The following is a 16,532-nucleotide window of genomic DNA, read 5'->3' on the forward strand; positions in this document are numbered from 1 at the left end:
CTTCACGTTGGGTCCCGTCGACCCGATGATCATTGATTTTTGCAAAAGATATCAGGTCACCCTTGGTCAAATTCATCCCTCTCTATGGCGTATAGTAACCTTACTTCGCTTCTTCTCCAACAAGGCCGGGGGCCTGGATTTTTCCCTGAATCACCTCATACGATTGTATCGACCTCAAATATTTCGAGGAATAATCAGGCTTCATCGTTGGGCATCGAAGGCTTTGATGTCGAGCATCGACGAAGACAAGGATCGGGGTTGGATGGGCCGTTATATCCGGGTGAGGACCCGTGACCTCATTCCGGAAGAGAAAATGTCGTTCCCCGAGGAATGGAATTTCGACCGTAAGTGGTTTTCATAAGACGTTGCTTTTCGTATCTTTTTTCGATTTTATCTGTTGTCTTTCTCCGATATACAACTGCCTTTTAGATCCCACAAGCGGTACCCGACCTCGAGGATTGGGTTCGGAAGTTAGCCTCGACTTCCTCTTATGCCGAACGCGCTTGGCGTGATTTGGCAAAAGGTAGATGGGAGGCCAAGAATCATGGTAATGGTTACTTCTCGTATTCTTCGAAATATTTTTTATGCTCCATTCGTTACCGATTTCCTTTCATGCAGGTGTAATCAAGGATGCCGTTTTGAGGCCTTCGAGTGGTGAAGAAGGAACCAAGTCCCCGGTCCCGGAACCGAGGAAAGATAAGCAGCAAAAAGTTATCTCTTGGTCAGAGGACCCCAAGCCCAAAACTCGAAGGGTGAGGAGGAAGGCAATCTCTCTTTCGTTGGACTCGGTCCAACGACTGAGAGAAGAAAAAGAAGAAGAAGAAAAAGATGATGCCTCGGCTTTGGTGATCCGATCTACGAAAGCTATCGCCAGATCTTCTGAGCCGATGGCGGCTGTACCGGTCGGGGTCGGTTCCGATACCCCAAGTCTCGATCAGAGCATCCCGAGCGATTCGCTTGGGACTATGACAGTGGGTCATTTGCCTTCTCTTCCAGCCTTTTCTGAAGAGGCGTTAATGAAGACCCCCGATATGGGCGAAGGCTCTAGTGTAGGGGACCCTTTTTGGGATTGCTTTACTGGAGTCGATGATGCCTCCGACATTGGTGACACTTCTCTTCTCCTAGAAGAGGCCCAACGTTTCATTTCTCGGGTAATGATTTTACTATACTTGGTTTCTTCGTTCTTTTCCAAACTTGACTTGTGTTTTTTCCCTACTGTGTAGGCCATTAGTAGGTTTTGAGTCGACCTCAGCCAGTGTGAGGTCGAGCTTCAGAAGGTCTGGGGGGAGAGAGATGCCCTGCGGCTTCTTTGCAGCCAAAAGGACGAGGCTATAAAGGACCTCCAAGCAGGTTTGGCTAAGGCTCGTGAAGAAGAGGGCGAACTAGATAAGCAGGTGAGCCTCGTTCTATTAGAGTATGGGTTTGACTCAACTGTGGAAGTTAACCCTTCATTATCTCAGCTGCAGCAAAAGGTTGAAACGATCGGGTTATTTCGGGAAGAATTCGATCAAATCAAGGCTGAATGTAATCGGTGGAAGGAGACTATCGACCGCCTGGCTTCGGAAAAAGAAACCATCTTGGCCAAATTATTATCGGCCGATGTTCAGCTTCGAAGCGTCAAGAAAAAGGGTTCGGCTCAGGATAAGAGGATCGAGGATCTTGAAACACGGCTTGCTGAGGCCAAGGCGGAGGTTGAGTATCGGGCTGATGCCGAGGCTGCTCAGATAGAGGCACGAGAGGTGGCGGATACTGCCAACACTCGAGCACATTGGGTTGCCGAACGTGCTAAGTGTCGTTCTCAGAGGGAGACCCTCGAGGAGATACACGCTCGAGGATTCGACCTTGCTGAAGAGATAAAAAAGGCTAAAGAGCTCAAAGCTGAAGCTGAAGCCTTGGCTTCTGATGGCGATGATGATGATGATGATGGTAGCAAGAGCGGATCCGAGAACGAGCCCGATAGAGAAGAGACCGCTCCTTAGGATGACCAGGAAGCTTAGTCCTTAACTTTTACGTTTGTAATCAACCATGTAGACAATTTTGTACATAGACAACTTTGCTGACTTGCTTCTGTTTTGTGAAGACTTTATACATGCCTTATGAATGTTTTCACAAAGATTTAAACAACTTAATCAAATTTTGGACTTCGTAGCCTCTATAATCGAGCGAGTGTTTATTCAAATTTGAAGTGATGTAGCCCTTAGGCTTATTAGTCGAGTCAATGATTCGAACTCGAAGTAATGTAGTCCGTTGGCATAATGGCCGAGTGAGTGCTTGCTCGAACTCGAAATAAAGTAGCCCGTGGGCTTAGTAGTCTAGTGAATGATTCGAACTCTAAGTAATGTAGCCCGTAGGCATAATGGTCGAGTGAGTGCTTGCTCGAACTAGAAATAAAGTAGCCTGTGGGCTTAGTAATCGAGTTAATGATTCGAACTCGAAGTAATGTAGCCCGTAGGCATAATGGTCGAGTGAGTGCTTGCTCGGACTCGAAATAAAGTAGCATGTGGGTTTAATAATCGAGTGAATGATTCGAACTCGGGATAAAGTGGCCCGTAGGCGTAATGGTCGAGTGAGTGCTTGCTCGAACTCGAAATAAAGTAACCCGTAGGCTTAGTAGTCGAGTGAATGATTTGAACTCGAAGTAATGTAGCCTATAGGCGTAATGGTCGAGTGAGTGCTTGCTCGAACTCGAAATAAAGTAGCCTGTAGGCTTAGTAGTCGAGTGAATGATTCGAACTCAAGATAAAGTGGCCCGTGGGCGTAATTGTCGAGTGAGTGCTTGCTCGAACTCGAAATAAAGTAGCCCGTAGGCTTAGTAGTCGATTGAATGATTCGAACTCGAGATAAAGTGGCACGTAGGCGTAATGGTCGAGTGAGTGCTTGCTCGAACTCGAAATGAAAGTAGCCTGTAGGCTTAGTAGTCGAGTGAATGATTCGAACTCGAAATAATGTAGCTTGTAGGCGTAATGGTCGAGTGAGTTCTTGCTCAAACTCGGAAGAAAGTAGCCTGTAGGCTTAGTAGTCGAGTGAATGATTCGAACTCGAAGTAATGTAGCTTGTAGGCGTAATGGTCGAGTGAGTGCTTGCTCGAACTCGAAATAAAGTAGCCTGTAGGCTTAGTGGTCGAATTTATCTTAACTCTGTATGTGTAATAAATCTCCAAATAGAGGAATGTTTCTTGGATATAAGATGTCGGTAAGAAGTCACTATACATGTGTTCATGTTTCACCCCTGGGTTCGGGCCAGCTACATGAGCATGGTTCATTTTGACCATTTGGCTCTTACAACCTTTTCTATTGGAACCCCGTTGTTGCGAAATAACTTTCTTGCATCAGAACTTGATATATTTGAGGGCTAATGCCTCCCCCCCAGTATTCGAGGTCGATTGTAAAGAGGCCTCGGATACTGTTGTAAGTACAGCACGATCTTTGGTTGCCTCGTTAAAAACCTCGCCGAAAAACCCATTTGGGATAAAACCAGTCTAAGGGAAAAAGAGTGCAACGCATGCTTTCAGATCTATGGCGAAGGATCCATCTTAGCTCCTGCTCGGACTTCTGCAGGGGTCAGTTTTGAAATGTAAATGAATATGGAAGGGTCGTACCTTAGAAGTAGTATCGTTTTAGATGTGAAACATTCCAATTGCTTGATAGTTGTTTGCCGTTTATAATGCCGAGCTTGTATGATCCCTTTCCGACGTTCTCGAGAACCTGATATGGTCCTTCCCAGTTCGGTCCTAGTTTTCCTTCGTTCGGATTTCAGGTATTCAGGGTGACTTTCCTTAGCACTAAGTCCCCGGGCTTAAAATGGCAGAGCTTGGTTCTTCGATTATAGTATCTTTCGATTCGTTGCTTCTGGGCGGCCAATTGAACGAGAGCAGCTTCTCGTTTTTCGTCCGATAATTCGAGGCTAGTATTCATAGCCTCGTTATTTGATTCTTCTATCGTGTATCAAAATCTGGCACTGGGTTCGCCGACTTCGACTGGTATAAATGCTTCTGAACCATATACTAAGGAGAACGGGGTTGCCCCTGTACTAGATTTTGACGTTGTTCGATATGCCTAAAGGACTTCGGGTAGGATTTCTTTCCACTTTCCTTTAGAGTCGTTCAGCCTCTTCTTTAGGTTTTGAATGATAGTTTTGTTCGTTGATTTGGCATGTCCGTTCCCACTGGAGTGGTACGGTGTTGATAATATCCTTCTTATTTTGTGATCTTCGAAGAATTTCGTCACTTTGCTGCCAACGAATTGTTTTCCATTGTCACATACTATTTCGGCGGGTATCCCGAATCGGCATACGATATGATCCCAGATAAAGTCTATATTTTCTCTCTCTCTTATTTTCTCGAATGCCTGCGCTTCAACCCATTTAGAGAAATAGTTAGTCATAAATAAAATGAATTTGGCTTTACCTGGGGTCGATGGCAGAGGGCCGACGATAGCCATTCCACATTTCATGAACGGCCATGAGGATAGGACTGAGTGAAGTTGCTCCCCGGGTTGATGGATCATTGGCGCAAACCTTTAACATTTGTCACATTTTCGAACAAATTCCTTCGCATCTTTTCCTATATCAATCCAATAATACCCTGCTCTGATTATTTTTTGGACTAATGGATCGGCGCCGAAGTGATTCCCACAAGTGCCCTCGTGCACTTCGCATAGGATGTAATCGGTATCTCCCGGACCCAAGCATACTGCCAATGGTCCATCGAATGTCCTTCGGTATAGCGTTCCATCTGAAGCCAACGTGAATCGAGCAGCTTTAGTCCGTAGGACCCTTGAATCTTTAGGGTCCGATGGGAGCTTTCCGCTCTTTAAGTATTCAATATACTTATTTATCCAATCCCAGGTTAAGCTTGTAGAATTTATCTCGGCGTGACCTTCTTCGATCATGGATCTTGAGAGTTGAACGATAGTCCCCGAGCTCAAGTCACCTTCCTCGACCGACGATCCCAAATTCGCAAGTGCATCAGTCTCACTGTTTTGCTCTCGTGGAACATGCTGTAAAGTCTATTGTTTGAAATGGTGCAAAGTGACATATAGTTTGTCCAAATACCGTTGCATTCTATCTTCTCGAACTTCGAAGGTTTTGTTTACTTGGCTTACCACCAGCAAGGAGTCACAATTGGCTTCAATGACTTCTGCTCCCAAGTTTTTAGCTAGCTCGAGACCTGCAATCATGGCCTCATACTCGGCCTCGTTGTTAGTCAACCTGGTAGTTTTAATAGATTGCCTAATAGTGTTACCCGTGGGTGGCTTTAAAACTATGCCTAGCCCGGACCCCTTCACGTTCGAAGCTCCGTCCGTAAAAATGGTCCATACCCCCGATGACGTACCCGATTTCAACAGGAGTTCTTTTTCGACTTCGGGTACGAGGGTTGGCGTGAAATCGGCCACGAAGTCTGCTAAAATTTAAGACTTGATGGTTGTACGGGGTTGATACTAGATATCATATCCACTAAGTTCGACGGCCTATTTAGCTAATCGGCCTCATAGTTCGGGCTTGTGCAAAATATTACGAAGCGGGTAAGTGGTTAATACGCATACGGGGTGACATTGAAAGTACGATCTTAACTTTCTAGAGGCGCTTATCAGTGCAAGTGCCAGTTTTTCTAGGTGCAGATATCTAGTTTCAGCTTCTCCTAAGGTCCGACTCATATAATAAATGGGAAATTGCGTACCTTGTTCTTCCCGAACTAGGACACCGCTTACTGCAATTTTCGATACTGCCAAGTACAAGCAGAGTTTTTCATCTGTTTTTGCAGTGTGAAGTAGCGGTGGGCTCGATAGATATTGTTTCAGTTCCTCTAATGCATGTTGTCATTCCGGGGTCCAAGCGAAATCGTTCTTTTTTTAAGTAGAGAGAAAAATTTATGACTTCGATCTGATGATCTCGAAATGAATCGGCCTAAGGCTGCAATCCGCAATGTTAGCCTTTGTACAGCTTTCACGCTGTCCACGATGGTGATGTCTTCGATGGCCTTGATTTTATCAGGGTTAATCTTGATTCCCCAATTTGACACCATGAAGCCGAGGAACTTGCCCGAACCGACCCCGAAAGCACATTTTTCGGGATTGAGCTTCATGTTGTATTTCCTCAAAATCTCGAACGTTTCCTGCAAATGGGTCAAATGTTCCTCTACGCGCAGGGACTTAACTAGCATGTCATCAATATAAACTTCCATTGATTTACCTATTTGTTCTTCGAACATTTTATTCACTAGGCGTTGGTAAGTAGCCCCTGCATTTTTTAGCCCGAAGGGCATTACATTATAACAATATGTTCCATATTTGGTGACAAATAAAGTTTTTTCCTGGTCTTCTGGGATCATCTGGATTTGATTATACCCGGAGTAGGCATCGAGAAAAGTGAGGATCTCGTGGCCAACCGTGGCATCGATCATGCGATCGATGTTGGGCAGTGGAAACGAATCTTTGGGGCATGCTTTGTTCAAATCCTTATAGTCCATACACATTCTAAGTTTGTTCCCTTTTTTAGGCACTACAACTACATTGGCTAGCCATTCGGGATATTTCACCTCCCGAATGGATCCTATCTTGAGGATTTTGGTTACCTCGTCCTTTATGAATGCGTGCTTTACCTCAGACTAGGGTCTTCTCTTTTGCTTTACCGATCTGAACCTAGGGTCCAAGCTTAGCCGATGCGTCGTTATGTCCGATGGGATCCCTTTTATATCTAAATGGGACCAGGCAAAGCAATTAATGTTATCGATAAGAAATTGAATAAGTTTCTTCCTGAGTTCGGGGTTCAACCCCGTTCCCAGGTATACCTTCCGTTCGGACCAGTGTTCGATTAGTATGACTTGCTCCAGTTCCTCAATCATTGATTTGGTGGCGTCGGAGTCATCAGGAATCACGAAGGATCGAGGGATCCTTTGGTCATCATCTTCTTCGATCTTCCGGTTATCTGGTTGGGTCAAAGCCGATGTCTGTGATTGCTATTTGGTATCTCGTCCCCCTTCTGACCCCGATCCCTATACTCGCGAAGGCGAGGATATTGGTTTCGCTTCCTCGACAGCGAACATTTCTCTTGCGGCTGGTTGTTCTCCGTATACTGTTTTGATTCCACTCGATGTTGGGAATTTGAGGACCTGGTGTAGGGTCGAAGGTACAACTCTTATGTTGTGGATCCATGGCCTTCCGAAAAGGGCGTTGTATCTCATGTCGCCTTCGATTACGTGAAACTTCATTTCCCGGATGGTTCCGGCCATGTTTATTGGTAGAATTATCTCGCCTTTGGTGGTTTCATATTCCATATTGAATCCGTTTAGAACCAAGGTTGTGGGTACGATCTGATCCTGCAGGCTGAGCTGTTCTACGACCCTCAATCTGATGATGTTGGTCGAGCTACCTAGATCAATCAACACACGCTTAATTTTAGTTTTATTCATGAGTACGGATATTACCAGTGCGTCGTTATGAGGTTGTATGACTCCTTCTTCATCTTCATCACTGAAGGACAATGTTTCCGTGGGTGTGTAATCTTGAGTTCGAGATCGCTTTTCTCTCACAATCGACGTCTTAGTGCGCTTAAGCACTGGTACCTGAGGGGTATCGGCGCCACCGATGATCATGTGAATGATGTGTTGTGGTTCTTCTTGTTCGATGTGCTTGCTTAAATCCCTGTTTTTAAAATGGTTTTTCGCCCTACCGCTCAAAAATTCTCGAAGGTGCCCTTTGTTGAATAATCGGGCTACTTCCTCTCTTAGTTGCCTGCAATCTTCCGTTCTGTGGTCATGGGTGCCATGATATTTGCACATTTGATTGGGATTCCTCTGGGCAGGATCGGTCTGCATGGGTCGAGGCCATTTGGTGTCTTTGATGCGTCCGATAGCCGATACGATAGTGGATGCATCAATGCTGAAGTTATACTCCGATAATCGAGGTGCTTCCTTAGATCCGGCAGGCATATCGTACCTACTTCTTTTCATCAGCCCCCGGGACCCTTGACCTTGATCATTTCTTTGGTCATTTTGCATAAGGTTATGTCTTGATCCGCTGATTCTGTGGCTTCTGTTGTACGGTTGGTATCGATCCCCGATCGGGCCTTATTCTCGATTAGTATCCCTTCGAACAGCAAGTTCAGACCCCAATTGATCATCTTAGACCCTAATTTTTGATTGATACCGATTGTGCACGTCGGCCCACGTGATGGTTGGGTATTCGATCAGGTTATGCTTTAATCGCCGTGAAGCCGTCGAACTTCGTTCGTTCAAAACTTGAATGAAAGCCTGAATAATCCAATCATCTGTGACTGGTGGTAAGTCCATTCGTTCCATTTGAAAACGAGATACGAACTCCCTCAGCATCTCGTTATCCTTTTGCCTTACCTTAAAGAGGTCTGATTTCCTTGTTACGACTTTTATGGCGCCGGCATGTGCTTTCACAAAAGAATCTGCTAACATGGCGATGGAATTTGGTGGTAGGTTGTGATACCAAATCATTGCCCCTTTCGAGAGGGTCTCTCCGAATTTTTTTAATAACACAGATTCGATTTCATCGTCTTCTAAATCATTGACCTTGATGGCGCATGTGTAAGAAGTGATGTGCTCTTTGGGATCGGTCGTTCTATTATATTTGGGAATTTCGGGCATACGAAATATTTTGGGGATTGGTTTTGGGGCTGCGCTCGAGGGAAAAGGTTTTTGCATGAATTTTTTCGAATCCAACCCCTTTATCATTGGTGGAACTCCTGAGATATGATCAACCCTAGAGTTATAGGTTTCTACTTTCTTATCGTTGGCTTCGACTCGCTTTGTGAGTTCCTCGAGCAATTTAGCAATTTCGAGAGTAGTCCCCGATTCTTGCTCATTTGACTTCACTATGGCTAGCTCCGTTCTGTGGGTGATTTCTTGAGGCGGATTGGGCTCCGGCCTGCTTTGTAACTGGGTTTGGCTCTGCAACTGAGCTATTGCTGCATGTTGGGCTTGCAATATTTCGAAAATTCCACACAAGCTAACGTCGTTTTCCTCGACGTTGTGGGTATCTCGAGCCGCAGACCGAGTTCCATCATGGATGCTATTCTCAGGTTCAACATGTAGGTTCGCCTCAATGGCTATATGCGAATTGATGTCTATTGGCGCTCCGATTCGAGCTCCAATGGCGTTTACAAGTGGTCTTTCAATACCGGGTGTCAAGTAGTTATTTTCATCTTGAAGACCGACCTCGTTGTCGATTGGTGAAGCCATTGATTGATGGTTAGTCGCAGCTAATCCGAAATTTAAGTTATTTTTATAGACAAGCGCAAAACACAATGTCATGTTTTTTTTAAGATTCGTATCAAATAACCATTGTTATCCTTAGCCCCACGGTGGGCGCCAAACTGTTTACCCGAAAAATGGGATAACGTTAAATTTGTGTATGGTTCTAAGGATATACGTTACAATTTGATATAAATCGTATTGAGAAATAGAAATATGTGTATTCTTGACTATGAAAATGAGGATAGTGAGTAAATAAAATGAATAAGATAAAGTAAAACAAGCACAGGGGGATATCTTTCAATATGAGAAGTGATCTTTTAGTTACAGTGTATGAGATGCATGTATGCTTACAAGGATTCCTTCTTTTATAGTAGAGGGGTCCTACTTTATTTATAATAAAACAAAACATATAGTGGAGGTCCCATGATGAATTGTCTCTTCCTCGATTCCCGTCAAGATTCTCTCCCTTAGTGTGGTTGTAACGGCTCTTGTCTGCGAGCTCGATACTGGCTCGAACTCGTTATTGGGTCGAGCCCTCGGCTTTGGCTTGAGTTCGACCTTCGGGGTAGGTGTAGCGCATTTCCGACTATCCTCATGTTACCCTGCGGGTCGATTTGGTTATGGGCTCGATAATAGTATCGAGTCGAATCCTCGATCAGCCTTCGGACTCGAGGCTCGTTTGTACTGTCTTCGGAACTCATCCTGAAATCTCACTCTGGTTGCTTGCCATTCGAACTCGATCGAACGTAGGAAGGCCGAAATCTATTTCAACCGTATACATACTCACACCGAGAGAAGGCTTAGTAACAGCTGAATATCCTAATTGATTCCAAAACATGTAAAATAATATTATATTTTTTATATATCAATAGCTGTTTTGCAGGTAAAGGTAGTCCCTATTGCAGCTTGATTTTGATATTTTATCATGTGTATACATGTTTTGTTGACTTCTATACTCATGGGTGTCACATACCTGGGTGGAATACTCAGGCCGTTATTGTTGACTTCTCAATCCAAAAAGATACTTGTGATTCCATTTTGAAGGAACTCCATTCCAATTGCAGGAAGTTGGAGTCAAACTGCATAAAAGTACGTGAAAATTGCATAATATTCCAGAATTGATGTCACAAGTACACGAGCTTCTAGAATAATATAAATAAAGGTCTGAATAAAATAAAGCTGTCTGAAAATAAACACACAACTAAAGTAAAGTAGACGGAGACTTCAGAACTGCGAACGCCGTGCAGTTATACCTCAAGTCTCCTCTGGTAGCTGAAATTCGAGCAAGTCTATGGTACGCCGCTGGGACCAACTCTGAAATCTGCACAAGAAGTGCATAATGTAGTATCAGTACAACCGACCCCATGTACTGGTAAGTGTTGAGCCTAACCTCGACGAAGTAGTGACGAGGCTAAGGCAGGTAACTTACATTAACTTGTACGCAACAATAATAATAACAACAATAATAGAAATAATTCATGTGATTCATTTTAACAGTTGAAACCAACTCAACAGTCATAACCAATTATTATTTCCACCAATTTCTGTTACAGTGTGCAAACCATTCCCATAATATATTCACATTACATCCTCCAATATATTTATTTTAGTCAAGTATATATAAATTTTTAAATAAGTCTGTTGCAGCGTGCAACTCGATCCCCCAATATGGACTTTTAAACAAGTCTGTTGTGGCGTGTAACCCGATCCCCCAATATGGACTTTTAATAAGTCTGTTGCGGCGTGCAACCCGATCCCCCAATATATTCATTTCAATTAATTCTGTTGCGGCGTGTAACCCGCTCCTCCAATATATTCATTTCAATCAATTTTGTTGCGGCGTGCAAACCGCTCTCCAATATATTCATTTACCAATTCTTATAGAAGACATTGCCCAATAAATACAATAATTAATATAAAATTATAAGACAACAAGCATACAATAATTATGATTTAATCATGAAACAAACAATGATAAATAATAATTTATTATGAAAATCAAGAAGAAAATAGGCAGTTTAATATTTAATATGCTAAATGTCAAGTAGCAAATAATGCACATAAATCAAATAAGCATGTAGCAATTATTACAGGAATTCAAGAATTAATATTTGGCAAAGAATAGGAGAGAAATAATTATTATAACAATTCATTCGTGTATTAAAATAAATTTAGAATTTTCAAATAATTATGCAAACAATTAATTTGACGACGTATAGACACTCGTCACCTCGCCTATACGTCGTTTACATGCATTTCACATAATAAATAATTTAAGGGTTCTACTCTCTCAAGTCAAGGTTAACCACGACACTTACCTCACTTTGCAATTTCAATAAATTACTCGACCCCATCTTCTCCTTTTAAATTTGTCTCCAAAAGTTTCAAATCTATTCACAAACAATTCGATATACTCAATATAAATTGTAGGAATTAATTCCATATGAATTTACTAATTTTTCAGATAAAATTCGAAATTCACTTTAAAAATTGATAGTGGGGCCCACGTCACAAATCTTAGAGAAATTTACGAAATCCGAACACTCATTCCGAGACGAGTCCAACCATACAAAAATTATCAAATTCTGATGTCAAATGGACCTTAATCTTAAATTTTTGTTTTTGGAAGATTTTATAAAAATCTGATTTTTCTCCCAAAATTTCACGAATTCATGATATAAATGAGTATGGAATCATGAAATATAATCAATATAGACACTTACCCCAATGTTTTCCCGTGAAAATCGCCCAAGAATCGCCTTACCCAAATTCAAAAATGGAAAAGGGTTGAAAATGGGATGAATCCAATTTTCCAGAACTTAAGTTCTGTTTCTGGAATTTTTACCCTTCGCGAACGCGGTCAGAGCCTCGTGTTCGCGAAGCACAAATTTGGGCTGTCTAATTTTACTCTTCGCGAACGCGAAGGCTATCTCGCGAACGCGAAGCTTGCCTGGCTTGGCCTTCGTGAACGCGAGATGCCCTTCGCGAACGCGAAGGCAAATTACCTGGCCAGCCTCTATCCCTTCGCGAAATCGAGGCTTCGATCGCGAACGCGAAGCTTTGCACCTCAACCCTTCGCGAACGCGTTCTATTTGTCGCGAACGCGAAGCACAAAACGTGCCCGTCCAATTTACTCTTCGCGTTCACGAGAGTACCTTCGCGAACACGAAGAAGAACATACCAGAAGCCTAAAGTCTGTAGAAAACCAGATTTTCTAAGTCTGAAATCAACCCGTAGCCTATCCGAAGATCACCCGAGCCCTCAGGGCTCCAAACCAAACATGCACCCAAGTCCTAAAATATCATACGAACTTGCTCGCGCGATCAAATCGCCAAAATAACACCTAGAACCACGAATCGGACACCAAGTCAAAGGAAAATTTCAAGAAAACTTCAAAACTTATATTTTCACAACCGGACGTCCGAATCACGTCAAATCAACTCTGTTTCTCACCAAATTCGACAGACAAGTCATAAATATTATATTGGACCTATATCGGGCTCTGAAACTAAAATACGGACCCGGTGTCAATAAATCCAATATCAGTAAATTCTTAAAAATCATTAAGCTTTCAAACTTTTAATTTTTTATCAAAATTCCATATCTCGGGCAGGGACCTCTGAATTCGATTACGGGCACAGCCCAAGTCCCAAATCACGATACGGACCTACCGGAACTATCAAAATACTGATCCGAGTCCGTTTGCTCAAAATGTTAACCAAAGTCAACTCAATTGAGTTCTAAAGCTCTATTTCATATTTTAATCCATTTTTCATACAAAAACTTTTTGAAACATTTTACGGACTTCGCACGTAAGTAGAGGAATGATAAATAGTGCTTTTAGAGGTATTAGAACACAGAATTAATTATTAAATTTAAATATGAGACTTTGGGTCATTACATTCTCCACCTCTAAAACAAACGTCCGTCCTCGAACGGAGTTAGAAAAAGCACCTGAGCTGGAGAAAAGGTGTGGATATTTACTTTGTATGTCCGACTCGGACTCCCAGGTAGATGCCTCTACCGGCTGACCTCTCCATTGCACCCGAACTGAAGGATAACTCTTAGACCTCAACTGCCGGACCTACCGGGCTAGAATAGCCACCGGCTCCTCCTTGTAAATCAAATCTTTGTCCAATTGGACTGAGCTGAAATCTAACACATGGGATAGATCACCATGATATTTCTGGAGCATAGACATATGGAACACCAGATGAACCACTGATAAACTAGGTGGTAATGCAAGCCTGTAGGCTACTTCACCCACCCTTTCAAGAATTTCAAAGGGTCTGATATGCCTAGGGCTCAACTTGCCCTTCTTCCCGAACCTCATTACACCTTTCATAGGTGAAACCCAGAGCAATATTCTTTCTCCAACCATGAATGCAATATCACAAACTTCACGGTCGGCATAACACTTTTGCCTATACTGAGCTGTGCGAAGTCGATCCTGAATAATCTTGACCTTATCCAAGGCATCCTGTACCAAATCGGAACCCAACAACCGAGCCTCTCCCGGTTCAAACCAGCCAACTGGCGAACGGCATCGCCTTCCGTATAATGCCTCATATGGAGCCATCTGAATGCTCGACTGATAGCTATTATTATAAGCAAACTCCGCAAGTGGCAAGAACTGATCCCAAGAACCTCCAAAGTCTATAACACAAGCGCGAAACATATCTTCCAATATCTGAATGGTGCGCTCTGACTGTCCGTCTGTCTGTGGATGAAATGATGTACTCAACTCAACCCGCGTGCCTAACTCACGCTTTATAGCCCTCCAGAAGTGTGAGGTAAACGGCGTGCCTCGATCTGAAATAATAGACATGGGCACACCGTGAAGGCGGACAATCTCACGAATGTAAATTTCAGCTAACCTCTCTGAAGAATAGGTAACTGTTATATGGATGAAATGTGCTGACTTGGTCAACCTGTCCACAATGACCCAAACTGCGTCAAATTTTTTCTGAGTCCGTGGAAGTCCAACAACAAAATCCATAGTGATACGCTCTTATTTCCACTCAGAAATTTCTAAATTCTGAAGCAAACCACTAGGTCTCTGATGCTCGTACTTAACTTGCTGACAATTCAGACACCGTGCTACATATGCAACTATATCCTTTTTTATTCTCCTCCACCAATAATTTTGCCACAAATCTTGATACATTTTGGCGGTACCTTGATGAATAGAATACCTAGAACTGTGTGCCTCTTCAAGAATTAATTCACGAAGCCCGTCAACATTAGGCACACAAATACGACCCTGCATTCTCAGAACTCCATCTTTCCCTACAATAACATGTTTGGCATCACTGTGCCGCACTGTTTCCTTAAGGACAAGTAAATGAGGATCATCATATTGCCGCTCTCTGATGCGCTCATATAAAGAAGACCGAGCGACTGTGCAAGCTAGAACCCGACTGGGTTCTGAAATATCTAACCTCACGAACTGATTAGCCAAAGTCTGAACATCTGTAGCTAATGGCTTCTTACCAACCGAAATATGTGCAAGACTACCCATACTCACACCCTTTCTACTCAAAGCATCGTCCACTACATTGACCTTTTCGGGGTGATACAAAATGATGATATCGTAGTCTTTCAACAATTCCAACCATCTTCTCTGCCTCAAATTAAGATCTTTTTGTTTGAACAGATACTAAAGGCTATGATGATCAGTAAATACCTCACACGAGACACCGTAGAGATAATGCCTCCAAATCTTCAGCGCATGAACAATAGCTGCCAATTCTAAGTCATGAACAGGATAATTCTTCTCGTGAACTTTCAATTGCCGCGACGTATATGCAATCACCCTGCCATCTTGCATTAATACTACACCAAGCCCAATGTGAGATGTGTCACAATATACTGTATACGATCCTGAACCTGTGGGTAATACCAACACTGGCGCCGTAGTCAAAGCGGTCTTGAGCTTTTGAAAGCTAGACTCACACTCGTCTGACCATCTGAATGGAACACCTTTCTGGGTCAATCTAGTCAATGGGCTTGCTATAGATGAAAACTCTTCCACGAACCGACGATAATAAACTGCTAAACCCAGAAAATTCTGGATCTAAGTAACTGAAGTAGGTCTAGGCCAATTTTGAACAGCCTCAATCTTCTTAGGATCCACCTTTATGCCTTTTGTCAATATAATATGCCCCAAAAAGGCAATCAAGATATCATCAATGAATACAACCACAAAAGAATCCAAATAGGGCTTGAACACCCGATTCATCATATCCATAAATGCTGCTGGGTAGAGAAGCTATTTCCAATAAACTCTCAGCTCCTTCCCTCCAAGAACTTCCCACCTTGCTCTTGGGGTGACTCGAACTCACAACCTCTTGGTTGAAAGTGAAGGATGCTTACCACTAGAGCAACTCACTCTTGTAAGGTGCTTAGCCAATAGTTCCTTATACCAAAAGCAGAGACAATATGTGGTTAGCCAGTATGATTTAAGGTGTGTGAATTTTTTTCCAAATTATATTGGCATTGATCATAGTTCTCTAATTTCATCAATTGCAGGTTACAAACAAGCATTGTTGGAAAGCAAATGTAAAATCATATCATTTATTTTATTAAGAAGATCATTTTTCATAGTTCAAATAGTACTGCAACTTATAGAAGATGAACAAGAAAGGAATGCATAAATGTCACAATTAGTTATTTTAAATATAAAGATTAAAAGATTCTGTTTCATTAGTAAAAGGGTTGATAAAATTAGGCGACTTTCAATTTTGTTATTGTTAATAGTTCTTTCTCTCCATTCCAATTCTCATTAAACGCTACCCGGATCTTTTTTTTGCCAGCATGTATAAGAAATGTTTTCCCAGGTGATTCCAACTATCAAAGTATAAGACGAACTCCTTACTAAGAAAAATTGCACGATACCCTATGTATCATTTATTTTTTTAACTTTTTGGTTCTTGTAGTATCTCTCTTTTCTTTGAGATGCTGCAGCTTTTTCCTACTTTGGCCTTAACACTGTATTTTTCCTTTCTAATTTTCTACAAATACTTACTTGGTGGTAATATATTGTACAACACGCTACACTTCTCTATTTACAGTGAACTCATTTTAATGAAATATTTGCTTGGCTATATCATGTAATTGACAGGCTCTAATATATTCGTCAGAGTTTAAAAAATAAAAAAGGGGGGGGGGGGGGGAGCTCAAGAGAGCATAAGCAACTAAGATGATTAATCTTCAGAGTGGATGCATCGATATGCAATAAGTTTCTTTCATGGAAGATAAAAAATGCACCTTTTTGCAATCACTTAATGTTTCAAATGTGGATATTTAGTAA

Source organism: Nicotiana tomentosiformis, chromosome 4 (genome assembly GCF_000390325.3).
Source record: "Nicotiana tomentosiformis chromosome 4, ASM39032v3, whole genome shotgun sequence".
NCBI lineage: Eukaryota > Viridiplantae > Streptophyta > Magnoliopsida > Solanales > Solanaceae > Nicotiana > Nicotiana tomentosiformis.